The sequence below is a fragment of the Ambystoma mexicanum genome, chromosome 6q, assembly GCF_040938575.1.
Source record: "Ambystoma mexicanum isolate Mex_15411 chromosome 6q, UKY_AmexF1_1, whole genome shotgun sequence".
Taxonomy (NCBI): domain Eukaryota; kingdom Metazoa; phylum Chordata; class Amphibia; order Caudata; family Ambystomatidae; genus Ambystoma; species Ambystoma mexicanum.
Genome location: NC_090937.1, coordinates 284,129,353 through 284,142,938, shown reverse-complemented (window position 1 = coordinate 284,142,938; position 13,586 = coordinate 284,129,353). Strand labels below are relative to the sequence as shown.

General features: G+C 51.4%; 1 protein-coding gene across 2 annotated transcripts in view; it reads left to right on the top strand.

Moving 5' to 3' along the window:
* FOCAD (focadhesin) overlaps positions 1-13,586 on the top strand; it is a 2,926,805-nt gene that overhangs the window by 1,144,251 nt on the left and 1,768,968 nt on the right. The gene's annotated exons all lie outside the window — the stretch shown is intronic.

The following is a 13,586-nucleotide window of genomic DNA, read 5'->3' as shown; positions in this document are numbered from 1 at the left end:
GATAGCAATTTTTCAGTCGCAAGGCACGGTTCCTGTCGCGCCTTTTCACGAAGCCGTCAGAGAACGCTCTTGATCCGCGTCTTGCATGCTGTTACGCTCACCTGGCTCCCACAGGGGTGTCGGTCGGACCCGAACTTCTGCGGCTTCCACCCATGTGATGCATAGTGCAGCGATGACTGACTGGATCTGCCTTCCTAATCTTGTCTGCTTGGCACGTAGAAATATTCTCCTACAAGTGGAGAGATGGATTTAGCCACTTGTGGATTCAAGTGATAGCACCCCCACTGTCCTCCCCACTAATCACCTCTGAAGCGCCCTCTCAGCAATCTCACCTTATATTCTTGAAGGTTGAGCCCTCCATCCTGCGAAGCACGCAGGGGCGCGTGGATGACCAGTTACTTCACTGGCTTGAAGGTATTGGAAGAGTTGTAGACGAATCCTGACTCCAAAAGATCCTGATGAAGAGCTGTAAGTATATAGTTCGTAAGAGTTTAAAATGTCTGGAATTCTCTCCTGTCCAATTCCTCTTTTATCTTGCAGCTTTGACCCAATAAGAAGATTGACAGCTGAAAGCGCTCCGGTAAAAGTCTGTGTTACCCAACACTGTCCGGTAAATAATGCCAAGGGTTAAACTTGCTGCTTTCTCCTTATCTTACAGGTGCGGCATATGAAGATGTGGCGTGCTGATGAATTAAACCTCGGCGGTAAAATCAGGTAAGCATATGGTGGCTAAAGAGATTGTCTCTGTCTGTTCTCTCTGCTCACCTTGTTGTTTCTTGTCCCCCTTAGGTGCTGGGATTCGGCAAAGTGAAGATGGAGACGGCGCCGGATCGAAGAGATGCTGCGTGGAACGGTGAGTTTGGAGCGGCGCTGCTGCTGGCGATGCGACGCGTTTAAAACAAAGTATTTCCTCTGGTTTGAAGATGCGATGAATCCGGAATCAGGTAAGAAATCAGGTAATACTCTTGTTCTAACCTTTGCTTCTTTCCTTCTTTCTAGGTGCTCCAGGTTCGACGCGGGCGTGGCAGAAGACTGGATGCTGCTGCTGGCACGGTGAGCGTTACGCTGCTGGATGCAGAATAACGCGAAGCGTGTGCTGCTCTTCGGGCGTGGTTTAAATAGCCTCCAAAGTAGTCCCAGGTAGGTATTCCTCCCCGACCACACCCGAGTAACAAAATAGTCCCTACGGTAAAGTAGTCCCTTCCAGGCCTCACATGGGCTTGGATCTTCTTGCAGCATGGTCTGCTTCAGGTAAGTGTGCACCTATGAGCCTGGCGCCACAGGCGGCAGGACTGAACCCTGACAGCTCCTAGCAGGGGTTGCTGGGTTTTCTCAAGGCGACATGATGCCTGCTCCCGGGGCTGATGGACGTGGTCTGGATGCCCGGGGGTATGCATCATGACACACGCCTTCGGGCTCGGGCTCGTGTCACGACTCGCACCGGGAGCCCTTGAGGTCACGTGCGGACAAGAGCAGTCGCAAGAGCCGTGCGTCCAGGTCTCGCTCCTCGTCCCCAGCGAGACCGGTGCAGCTTGTGGAGGTACCGACACCGGCGTTGACTTGTTTGGCGCCGGTCCAGTCGGACTCAGATGATGCTGTTCCGTCCTATCAGCCCACGCCTTTAGCGGCGTTGACGCCGAATGTTTTGGTGTTGATTCCGTGCCCTCCGTGGCGATGCTCTCGGCGCCTTTACCGTTTTTTGGGCATACTGTGTCTGAGGAGTTTCCTGGGGCTTCCTCTACGTCTGGGAGGTCAGTATTGGGTGCCAGGCCCTCTTCTGTCGCTGTGGCTGGGTTTTCCAAGCCTTTGCCAGACATTTTTGAAGAGGAGGAAAGATCATACTTTGGAGATCCTGTTTCTCAGCATAAGGCTCCGGGATTGTTGGGTGACAGTCCGTTGGAGGAATTGAGGCAGTCCCTCCATGACGCCAGTGGCCTGGATACTTCTCCGGAGGTTGAGTCTGGTAGGCTCATGCAGACTTCCTACAGGCGGCTCATGTCTAGGGTTTGTGAATACCTAGGGTGGTCCAGTCCTCCTGAGGATTTTTTTCAGGATGACCTTACTGACATCTTGGACAAATGTCCCCCCTCTGACCCAGTATTGCCCTTCCATCTTACATTGCAAAAAAGGGTGTCATCGGCTTGGCAGGCCCTGAAATCGCTTCCGGCGGTCAATAGGAATCTGGCGAAAAAGTACCACCCATTTGTTAGCGACCCCAGCTATTTGTCTACTCACCCCACCCCTGAGAGTTTGGTGGTTCAGGCGGCTACGGCCACCTCCAGGCAGCAGGCGTACCCTACCATATCTCCGGCCCAGGACGACAAGTGCTTCGACGGATGGGCTTGGAAGGTCTTTTTGTCAGGGAGCATGGCACTGGAGGCTGTCAACTCCACTTGTGCCCTGGCAAGATTTACACACACTATGTGGTCCTGTATTTCCTACGCAGCTGAGCATATTCCCGAGGGGGAGGAAAGGGATGGCTTCCTAGCCATCGTGCGTAACGGCAAGGATGCTATGTGTGAATCCCTTCAGTTGGGGTCGGACAGGGCAAACTGTGTCAGCCGGTCCATGACTGCGAGCACCGGACTACGCAGGTTTGCGTGGTTGCGGAAGTCAGGCTTTGCTCCTGATGTGCAATCCCGTCTTCTGAACATGCCCTTTGATGGCGTTCATTTATTTGGCAGCAAGGCTGACGAGAGCCTTGAGAGGTTGCAGACCTCTAAAGCTGCAGCAAAGTCTTTGCGAGCTGCAGTACGTCAACCTCTGCCTTTTCGGCCTAGGGGACAGCAATGGAGGGGAGGTTCCTTTCGTTTCTACTCTTTTTGTAGATCAAGAGGAGCTTCTGTTCTACCTGGGGGATTTTGTAACCCTCTTTTTTGATCAGTGGGGCCTATGTCATGAGGGTATGTAACAGTATTTTTAACACAGGGACATGGGCTACCCCACATGGATGACACCTGCCGGTAGTTTGATTTCACAGTAAAGACTGTAACATTTGGTCTTTATATAAACAACAGTGCACCAATATTCATTTGCATATGTGCCAGTTTATTATACAATGTTTTTAATAAAAAACCTTACTAGGTTACTGAATCTGTGTCATCAATTACCAACTTCCTTTTCATGGGCAATTACATACACATGTCATATTATAACTCCATATGAATAACAGGTTGTCTTGTGAGGGTTAGTATAAATTGTGATTTATGATGTGGTTAATCTACACAACACATCTATCTGGTCGACAATTTTTGTGTTTCTGGCACAAGCTGGATTATTGACTGTGCTAGTGCCGTCTTCAGGACTAGGCAGGAGACCTTGGTGGATTCTCTGGTGGACCCCTTTGCTGTGACATCTATAGTAATAAAATAAAAAACTAAAATCAGATATTGGTGTCTCTATGTGGAGGTAATAAATTCCTACACGCAGTACTGCGACATCATCCTACCTGAGCCCGTTGTTTGCGGTGTCCCAGGTCTATTGGAGAGATTCTCTTCCATAAAGGTGCCTTCTGTGCGCCTTATGAGTCTGGTCCTATTTGGGGTGGTCTGCTCAAAATCCACCTGGATCGGCTGCAAGAGTAATGTAAATATTGGTTTGTTGCAGTGATCCGTGATTCGAGGGGATTGGGTCCTCTGACGTATTCCATATCTATGACAGGTAATGTCCACAGCTGTGCTGCTTCGGAAAATCTTTGGAGTCTGCGTCCTGCGTCGATGCGCCGTCCCCGAGGACCTCGTCCGACGTCACCCGATGTGATAAGTAGGACGCACGACGCCCATAGCTTCAGTTCCGTTTTTTCCGCCAATGTGTTCGCTTCGTGAATCTCGGTATGCCTCGACTCCTTGGAGTTTGCTGTTTTTGATTCTCGGTTCGTTGAACCTGTTTGGTTTTTTGTGAAGACCTGTTCGTGGCGATGTCTACTTCGTCTTCAACCCCGCCTCCGGGCTTCAAGAAATGCGGGGACTGTGGGTCCAAGATGTCGGTCACAGACTTGCACGACGCCTGCCTCTGGTGCCTCGGGGAGGCCCACGATACGGACGACTGTGTCGACTGCCAGTCGCTCACGGCAAAGGCCTTGCGGGAACGCAGGAAGAAGCTGTCGGTAGGCCGGGTGTCTAAGCCCCAGAAGTTGAGGTCTGCGGGGCTTTCGACGGATGACTCGAGGGGCGACTCTCCGCGTCCTCGACGGAAGTCCAGTGGGTCTCCTTCCAGGAGCTGGTCTTGCCACTCCTCCGCCTCTTCGAGGCATTCCCGGAAGCGCCGGCATAGGTCGCCTTCCCCGTCCTCTTCCGAGGACTCCGCCCGTCGCTGGGTCGCTTATCCCTCCATGCAAGCGACACCGGAGGAATGGGCTTCCTTCGGGAAGCATATGCTAGCGATTCTTGAATCGCAGGGCACCGGTCCGTCTGCGCCTCCGAGTGGGGTCGGTCGGCACCGGTCGAGAGACACCGCTCGTACGCCTTCGGGCTCGGGTGGTCGGCACGGCTTGCGGGAGAGGTCCCACTCGGACAAGGGTAGCCGTTCTCGCCGTGCCCGTTCCAGGTCCTGGTCCTCGACGTTTCAAAGAAGACGTTGATGCCTGTGGCACCAAGGTTGTCGACGATTTCTCTCGAGGCTCCGCCTCCGCCTCCGAGGGGGTCGTCGACGGCGCCTAGGTCGTCGAGAGACACGCTCGGAGCTCTGGCGGCGCTGCAGCTGACGTCGTTCAGCGCCCTTGACTCCTTTCGAGGCGGTGGTGTCGGAGGGGCTCCGTGGCATGGGGTTTGCCCCTAGAAAGGCTCTGGCTAAGGTCAGGTACTGCTTTGGTCCCCAGAGGTCTTCTTCTCCCCGCCTGGAGTACATTTCAGAGGGTGATGAAGGCTCTGATGACGGCTTGGTTCCGGTTACGGTTCCAGATGAGCTTATCTCGGGCCATAGCCAGTTTGATGACCTGAGGCAGTCACTGCATGATGCCAGTGGACTGGACACCTCTCCGAAGGTGGAGTTTTGTAGGCCGGAGCCTGGCACTCATGCCGATTCTTCATATCGCCGCCTTATGTCTCGGGTCACCGAGTATTTGGGTTGGTCAGCTCCCCCAGGGGAGTTCATTCAGGATGATCTCACAGACATCCTTGATCTCGGTCCCCCCACTGACCCGGTTTTGCCGTTTCATATGGCTCTGCAGAGAAGGGTGGCGGCGGCTTGGACTGCTCCGGAGAGTCTCCCGGCAGTGGGCAAGTCTTTGTCGCGAAAATACCGTCCAGCCAGTAGCGACCCCTGCTACTTGTCCAGGCACCCCACTCCGGAGACTTTGGTGATGCAGGCCGCTGCGGCCCCAGCAAAGCAGGCGTCGTATCCTACCATCCCTCCGGATAGGGACGACAAACGTTTTGACGGCTGGGCGAAGAAAGTGTTTTCTTCGGGGGGTATGGTCCTTCAGGCGGCCAACTCCATATGTGCTTTGTCTCGTTTCACACACACTCTGTGGAACTCTGTTTCATTAGCGGCTGAACGTATGGGACTAGGGGACTAACGGGATGGTGTCCTTGCTATGGTTCAGGATGGCAAGGATGCCATGTGTGAGGCCGTTCAGTCGGGTTTGGACTTGGCAGATTGTGTCAGCCGGTCCATGGCGGCGAGCACCGTAATGTGCAGGTTTGCGTGGTTGCGGAAGTCTGGGTTCGCTCCTGATGTGCAGTCCCGGCTCCTCAACATGCCCTTTGACGGTGAACACCTTTTTGGCAGCAAGGGTGACGAGAGCCTTGAGAGGTTGCAGACCTCCAAAGCTGCAGCGAAGTCGTTGGGCGCTGCAGTTCTCCAACCTCTGCCTTTTCGTCCTAGGGGACAGCAATGGAGGGGAGGTTCCTTTCACTATTACTCGTCCTTCAGTAAAGCGAGGGGAGCTAGCAGTCAAAGAGGCCATCGTAAGAGTGCCAGAGGTGGAAACAAAGGTACTCAAGGTGCCAAGGCCGCTCGGGCAGTTGCCTCTTTGCCCTCAGGCAACGCTGCAGCCGCTATCACTCAGTCATGAGGCCAGGTCCCATGGTTCGCCGGTTGGGGGAAGGCTGGCGCAGCATCTTGTAGAGTGGCAAGCCATTACTTCGATGTGTGGGTTCTGGAGATCATAACCCACGGCTACTGTCTTCCTTTTTGGCAGAGGCCTCATGACAATCCACCAGGGAACCTCTCTTTGAAGTGTCCGGATCCGCTCCTTGCGCAGGAAATTCAAGCCCTGCTGGAGGAAGGCGCCATGGAACTGGTGCCTGTAGCGGAGAGGAACAAGGGATGGTATTCCCCTTATTTTTTGGTTTCGAAGAAAGACGGGGGATTGAGACCCATCATGGACTTGCGCGGTTTGAACTAACTCCTCAGGAAGGACAAGTTCAAGATGGTGACTCTTTCTCAAGTCCTCCAGGCCCTTCAACTTCAGGACTGGTTGGTGTCTCTCGACCTCAAGGATGCTTACTTCCATGTGCCGATCCATCCCAAGCACAAGAAGTACCTGAGGTTCGCGGTTGGCGACTCACACTTTCAGTTTCGGGTCCTGCCGTTCGGATTGACCTCCGCCCCGAGGGTTTTCACCAAGCTCATGGTGGTGGTGGCAGTGCATCTCAGGATAGGAGGGATTCACGTCTACCCCTACCCGGACAATAGGTTGATCACGGGGAGCTCTCCCGAGCAAGTCCTGGATCATCTGTCCGTCACCTGCCACTCTCTTCACAGGCTGGGCTTCAGCCTCAATTTAAAGAAGTCCCATTTGACACCAACGCAGCGGCTCCAGTACATCGGAGCAGTGCTTGACACGTCCCTTGGGCAGTGTTTTCCTCCTCAGGTGAGGGCTCTTCACATTCAGCAGATGGTGAACAAGTTTCAATTTGCCCAGGATCTCCCAGCGTCCCGAGTTCTTGAGACTGCTCGGCCTCATGGCATCCTGCATTCTTCTGGTGCCAGAGGCTCGTCTGTGAATGAGATCTTTGCAGTGGGCACTCAAGCTCCAGTGGTCTCAGTCCTCCGGCAGGCTGTCTGACCCTGTTCAGGTGCCGCCCTCGGTAGCCCGGTACCTTCTATGGTGGGCCGTTGAGGGCAATCTGATGAAGGGGGCCCCATTTTGGCTGCCCCGGCCGGAGGTGACGATCGTGACGGACGCATCCCTCATGGGATGGGGAGCTCATGCCAACGAGTTGACAGTCAGCGGTCGTTGGTCTCCGTCGGAGTCCAGACTCCACATCAATCTGTTAGAGCCGAGAGCCATCAGGCTGGCCCTGAAGGCTTTTATGCCGTCTGTGCGGGGGAAGACTGTCCTGATTATGACGGACAACACAGTGGCCATGCATTACCACAACAAAAAAGGGGGGGCAGGGTTACTCCCGTTGTGCATGGAGGCGATGCAGCTCTGGTTCTGTGCCATCCAACAGGAAATCTCGATCTTGGCAGTCCATCTGTCCGGAGATGAGAACGCGGCGGCGGACGCTTGAGCAGGTAGAGCATGGTCTCTCACGAGTGGGAGTTGGCTCAGGAAGTCCTTTTGGAGATCTTTGTCCTTTGGGGAACCCCACAAGTGGATCTCTTCACCACCAGTGTCATCCGGAAGTGCGAGAGATTCTCCTCGCTGGAATTACGATCAAGAAAAGAGCCTTAAGGGACACGTTCGTAGTGGAGTGGTCCTTCCCACTGCTGTACGCGCTTCCTCCAGTCCCCGTCATTCCTCAGGTGTTGCGGAGATTGCAGAGGTTTGGTTCCCGAATGATCCTCATTGCTTCGGATAGGGCCATGAGAGCGTGGTACCCAGACCTTCGCGACATGCCCTCCATGCCGTCTTTCCTACCGAGACCATCTGCTCTCACAGGATGGGGGGTCAGGTTCTCCATCCAGAGGTCAGGTCTCTCAACTTTCACGCTTGGTATCTGAAAGGTTGAGATACAAGGATTGGGACCTCCCGGATGATGTGATGGAGGTGTTGCTTTCGGACAGGCAAAGTGCAACAAAATCCCTGTACCGTTTCCGTTGACGGAAGTTCTGCGACTGGTGCAGGGGTCAGAATGTGGATCCTTTCCAATGTTCCATTCCTATGGTGGTGTATTTTTTGCTTTCTTAAGCCCACAAGGGCCTTCAAGTGGGTACCATTAAGGGTTACCTGGCGGCGCTGTCTATATTTAAAGGCTCGTCTGAACAGTGTTCTTAGTTTAAGATTCCTTTGATTTTGCAGTTTCTGAAAGGACTGTCTAATGTGTTTCTACCGTCCCCTTTTCAGGTGCTGGGTTGGGATTTGAATTTGGTTTTAAAGTTCCTGATGGGAGCTCCATTTGAGCCCTTACACACTTGTCCGCTGAGACTGTTGTCTTTTAAAACTGTGTTTTTAGTTGTGGTTACTTCCGCACGCAGATTGAGTGAATTGCAGGCACTTTCTGGCAAACCACCCTTTACTGTTTTCCATAAGGGCAGGGTTGTCCTGCGGGTGCAACCTTCTTTTCTTCCGAAGGTTGTGTCTGAATTTCATTTGAGCCAGAAGGTGGTTTTTTCCGGCTTTTTATCCTCCTCCACATCCTGGTAAGGAAGAGGAGAGGCCCCATAGTTTGGATCCTAGGAGAGCATTGAGCTTTTATCTTTCACGGATGTCCCGGGTCAGAGTGAATGATCAGCTCTTTGTAGGTTATAATGGACACTGCTTGAGTCAGGCTGTTTCCAAACAGACCTTGTCCAGATGGATTGTTTTGACTATCTCTGAATGCTACCGTTTGACAGGGAAGGACCCTCCGGTAGGCTTACGGGCTCACTCTACTAGGGGTGTGGTTGCCTCCACTGCTTTACAAAGGGGTGTTCCTATTCGCAATATTTGTGAAGCAGTCACATGGGCCTCTGTCCATACTTTTGTTAAACACTATTCCTTGGACTCCATCCATGGGCAGGATTTGGCCTTTGGTAAGGCAGTCCTCTATTCAGCCATTTGATTGGGCACTCTAAATTTCACATTCTAAATTCTTTCCTGCTTTGGGAGTCTGTCATACATGTGTAATACGTCGGAGGACACAATCCCTTTGAAGAACAAGTTACTTACCAAACTGGTAACGTTCTTTCGATGGGATGTTCCTCCGACGTATTCCACATAGCCCTCCCAGCCTGCCCCTCTGGAGAATTTCCTCTGCGATTGCAGCTTCCATTCCGCAAGGCTGTAGGCGGTTATACTGGCAGGAGACTGGTGTCACACGTTCGGAGGGACAAAACTAAACTGAGGCAACGGGCGCTGTGCGTCCTGTATATAACATCCGGTGACGTCCACCCTCGAGGGACATGGGATCGACGCGAGACGCTCTCTGCTGAAAAGTTTCCAAAGTCCACAGCTGTGGGACACAACTGTCATAGATGTGGAATACGTCGGAGGAACATTGCATCGAAAGAACTTTACCAGTTTGGTAAGTAACTTGTTCTTCTCAATCAGCCCTTTTTACGAGATTCAGGTTGATTTAATAGAAAACAAATGACATATTAATTGAAATCCCTGCAGCATGTGGACTTTCCCTGTAGCTCTGTAAGTACACAGTAGAATAGGGAGGCGCACAATGAAAATAAACTGATGCATCCCACATCCCTAGATTTCCTGTGGCAGTAGCCCTGGCTCTCTTTGGGGGGTGCTAAAGCAGGACCCAGAAGCCAGAACTACTGAATGTGAAGCTTGAGTGGTTTACGCACTCGCTGGAATCTCGTCTTGACAGCAGCCTCACAAATGGTAAATATAACAGATTCTAAAATATGCATTGTGGAAAGGTGTCATTGCATTACTGGAAACTCCATAGACTCTGATACTAATATCCTTCTCCCTTTTTCAATTACAATGTCTAAATCACAGCCATGCCCGTTCAGTTTACTGAGAACCAAACTACCTCTTCATTCTCATGGATATAAACCAAAGGCGACTGTCACTGAAGCACCGACACGGCAGAGGCGCAGTGGAGGAAAATGTATTTTTCGACTAAAAGACGTGGAAACACATCTATTGAGCTTTTCCTCCCAGCGTTTTCCAGTTATGAGTGTTTATAAAAAGAATTGCTTTGTGGCTCTCCCTCGCTGTCTGAGCTGTGTTTTGTGTGCGAGGTGAGTGCGGCTGGCACAGCCACCTTGCTTGCTGCGACGTGAAGCATGTCGGACTAGCTTCTTGCGTCTTCTGTGGACAAACGAACACTGACGACTTAAAGCCGTGATAGTGGGCATCGCAACCCTACCTGTTCCAATGAGCGCCAATCCTATGTTTCTCTCCACTTTGTCACTACTGGATCTTCCGTGGGAATGCAACTAGGGGACATCTGAAAGGGGCAGAGAATGGACGAAGCTAGCTATGCAATTGGCAGCACGCTCCCTTCTCTCCTGTATACAATGGGGTGCTGTGATGCCTTCAACTTGGGACCTGTCTTGATGCAACCGCAGGGATAAACAGACTTTAGACACAGGCGACAGCCACCGAAGCACCAACATGACTTTTTCCTCCATGGCTCCTTCCTACTGTGTGAGTGCTTTGATGATGTGTTCTTTCTTGTGCAGCCTGCACAGCAATAAGCTTTCCCTGCTCTGCTACTTTCTATGATTGGCCATCATCCCTCAACCAGAGGGAGGATTACCAATTCTAGAAAGAGGACTTCAAGTAATCATTCAAGTAAGTATTCGGCTGCAGCCGAGTGGCTGGTTTTTAGCCAAAATTGGTCTGAATACTTACTCAAAGCCGAAATTCGGTACAACCCTAGAAAATATTTATAAGGACACTAAATTCAACATCCAGGAATAAGAAATTAGGATCTGGACACTGCACTATGTAAGGGAGGCATGTTATCACAAGTATGACAATGACACAAAAGGTACAATTTGTAAAACCTTTATTCAATTTTTGGGGTTTGGAGAAACACTTACTTTGTCCTATAGCTAGGATGGGAGTAGTCTCCACCTTCAAATATTAAATAAAACAGTCCTAGTTCAGTCCGTCGAATCAAAATGGCCTATACTAACAACCTAATGCCTGCCCTATCTCTTGTTCAAAAAGTGGGTAAAGGAGAATATGTATGCAAAGGAAAATCTCGGTTAGTATATAAAGAATAAATGTGGTTGAGTCAGCTCTTCTCCCCCCATTGGACAGCACGGAGTAAGGTGGCACCTTAGACAGGATGACACACTCTGGCTCAAGTTCTCAAAACAAAAGCAGTTCAAAAACGTGGATCGAGGCCCGCCTGGCCTTCCACGCAAAAGTCTCTTTCCAACTTTCAAAATGTTCATGCCAGTCTCCCTTAGTCAGGTGTGAACAACGCAACACTTGCAGGGATTCCCTTCCCCAAGCTTAATTCTCATCCTTTAGGGGTTCCCTTCCCCTAACTAATCACACTTCCGGGCTCTGACCTTTTCCTGATGTCGAAGACTTTTGAATGTGCGTGGCTTTTTCTATAGACCTCTGCAGGACCACTTCGACTTTCTCTTAAGCTCGCACATAAAATATGATGGGTCATGTATACTGGAAAGGTGGCAATACCACATTAGCCATTAGCTCGGGAGGATAGCTCAGGGGCAACATGCTCACCTTGGAAGCAAGATGACACAGAGCAACACAGGTTTGATTCCTGGGTCTGCGCTTAGAAACCTTTGGGTATTAAGCGCATTATAAATAACATATATCCTATATCATCTCACCATTGGTCGCCTCACCCCCACTCTCCAAAGACCCCTCAACCAGGTGATCCTCCTGCTCTGGTCCACCCCCAGGAACTGGATCCAAAAGCGATGGCCATGTTCTGACCACCTGGATGACAAGTCCTCGAGGACTAACTTGTGAGACACCCTTTGGTGTCTCACAATAAGAACCAGGAAGAAGGGACTGGTCACAAACAGTAACACTGCAACAATGACCAGTGCTGGACTAACGATCACCTGCAGTCACAGGTGATACTTATCCTCCACCCAATCTGCTCCTGCAATGGTGGAGTTGAAGCAGTGCGCAATGAATACATGGAAGCATAGTCTTTTGAATGAAAAAGCATACTGGCTGCCAAAAACCCGAAATGGATGCTGAAGGGAAGTGACATGGAAAATAGGGCATTGTGCTCCCAAATCAGCATAGTACTGTGTTGTAGGGTTCAGATGGCAAGTCCAATATAAGACTGTTCCCAAATCATGCCCCTAAGTGGCAGGAACGAGAGCAAAGGGAGCGAATTGTGACATTCGCCTCCCTCCACACATCCTACAGCACTGAAAGCACTGGGTTGTGAAACACTCTACACAGGATTTTGCAACAGGGGACCCAGAGCCACTCCCCCAATGTAACAGGGTCCAATATTGCATTGTCCAGCTTCACTCACTGCTTGGTCATAGCGGGGTCCAGTAGCCGTGCCGCTTTATAATAAGATTGCAGATCAGGGAAGCCAACACCCCCTTCCTCTTTAGGGGGGGGTGAATGTGCTGTAAGCTAATCAGAGCGAACAACCTCTGTAGTGTCATCAAATGTAGGGAGGTACACATATTATCTGCTCCCTGTATATTCGTCATGAACCCCGCCTTTTCAGGATGAACCAGGACCAGGAGCAGCCTCTCCAACCTTGAGACCAATACGCTTGTGAAAATCTTTGCATGAAGATTCACTAACGAGGTGGGCCTATAAGAGGAGCATTTAGATTTGTCCTTTCCCTCCTTAGGGATGACCATTATCACAGCTTCAAGAAAGGATTTGGGAATGGTAACTGCACCAGCTATGCTGTAGACCAATTTTGTCAAAAACGGAGATACTGTCCACAACACTTTTATAGAAGTCAGACGTGAAAACATTTTCCCCCAGGACCTTCCCCGCCTTCTTGTGTCCCATTGCTGCCATCACCTCCTCTTCCCCGATGTGCATCCCCATGTCCTGCCTCTCCCCAGGTTTGAGAGGGGAGTCTCCCTAATATCACAAGCATGGTATTAGGACTCCACGCTGGTCATCCCAGGGGAAACAATGTCCCCTGGATCACAAAGGTTTGTTGGCACTCACTTCAGACCCTATTGAGCCTCCAATGCAATTGCGCCTGCCAGTTGCTTTCTAGGTCATTTATGTAAAAATATCACACCCTTCAGCAGTGATCAGCATAGGCCCAGTCTGTTAAGGTCCTTCACGGAGTGGGGCACGTGTACCCTGGTTTGCTCCTCCAGCTGCAAAACTGGCCTCTCCGTACTAGGCTTGACTTGGGGCAGCCTCCTCTGTGCTCCCCCTGTCAATACCTGCTCTATTGCTGGTAGTTGCTTGCTGCTGTCTACCTGCTGTATCGTCTCCAATATTCCTCCATTCTCAGGCTTCCCTCGGGGTCCACACCGTTCTCAGGCTGTTTCCGTCTCACAAGCCAGGCACTCCTGATGGTCGCTCCTTGTCTTGGGCTGCGCGTCAGTTGGAGCCTTGTGCCAGTAACTCCGCCCGTCTCCCGCTGCACCTTAGGAGCTATGGCCCACATGGTTGTTCGCTGGGGCGTCACCATGCCCCTCACGTTGGAGTACTGAGTCCCTTTTGCTAGCTCTGTACCCTTGCGCACCACCCTCTCAATCTTGTGTAGGGCGGCCTTCAGCTGTGCTTAGCCCTCGGCATCACCCGGACCACGCCACAGGAGCGC